The sequence below is a fragment of the Aplysia californica genome, unplaced genomic scaffold (assembly GCF_000002075.1).
Source record: "Aplysia californica isolate F4 #8 unplaced genomic scaffold, AplCal3.0 scaffold00047, whole genome shotgun sequence".
In the NCBI taxonomy this organism is placed as follows: Eukaryota; Metazoa; Mollusca; class Gastropoda; order Aplysiida; family Aplysiidae; genus Aplysia; species Aplysia californica.
This window is the reverse complement of record NW_004797317.1, coordinates 259,725-260,813: the sequence shown is the minus strand read 5'-3', so window position 1 is coordinate 260,813 and position 1,089 is coordinate 259,725.

Below are 1,089 nucleotides of genomic sequence, written 5' to 3'. Positions count from 1 at the left end.
AATATATATATATATAAAATAATCAAAGGAAAAAAGAAAGCTAAATTTCGCATCTGTCTGTATTCACCATCATCATCATTCCTTACGGTTGTGCACCATGCTCGACTGGTGTCTGGGATGTAGCGGTCAGGCGGTTTGCCTTTGCACACAAAAGACCCAAGTTCGATTCTCGTGTGGGGATAACTTTTATCGACTATCTAAACTGTTTACTGTCGGTCACACACGAAAGACCTGAGTTCGATTTCCTTGTGGTTTGTTATTTCTTTCCTGCTGGGAATTTGTATGCTGCTCTCTCAAGCCAGGTTGGCCCCTACAGCCAAGAGCCGAGTCCGTCTTCTAAATGATTAGATCTACTAACTTGTGTGGACGGGGTGTAAAACACCTCGCTACCCCAGGATTACAAAGTTCTATCTGTTCAGTACCTAGTTTTGAGAAACTTGACGTTAAAGAGTTTCAGCTTCACAACATATCAAGCTTTTTCGAATGCAACTGTTTGAATATCTTGATAACGACGCCGAACAACCTTACGATTTTAATAGAGCAGAAGACATAAATTAGGTTTCTGACGTCATGGTCGTAGCAACTCAAAAAGACCAAAAATGTCAGATAGATAAAACATTTTTTAAAGGAAAAGAAAAACGAAAAAGAATAAGAAAGGTACGACAATTTTGGCGGGAAGTTTAATCATTAACCTCTATCCTTCCGTCCTGGGTTGACAACCCGTCTCACACTTTCTGTCCGACCTTTTGTCGCACCTGAAGTTTCAACCTTTACGCCCGAGGCTTGCAAGTGAAACCCATTGGAGTTGTTAAAAAAGAAATAATGTCCAAGAAGCACAACAACAAAAACCATGGATGTTTTGCCGCTAGCGACATATCCCCTGGGGATTCCTGGTGTTCCTGCAATGATATGAAAAGTTGGACGAAAAAGGATTTTTTTTTTGGAGGGGGGTGGGGCTCCTTAACCTTTGCTTGTGGGTTTTCCGTGTTCGTTAATTAATTAATCAATAACCTGCAGAAATAATGTTGAAACATTAATGTATCTACATTGTATTACTGGGACACTCACACAGACACACACACAAACACA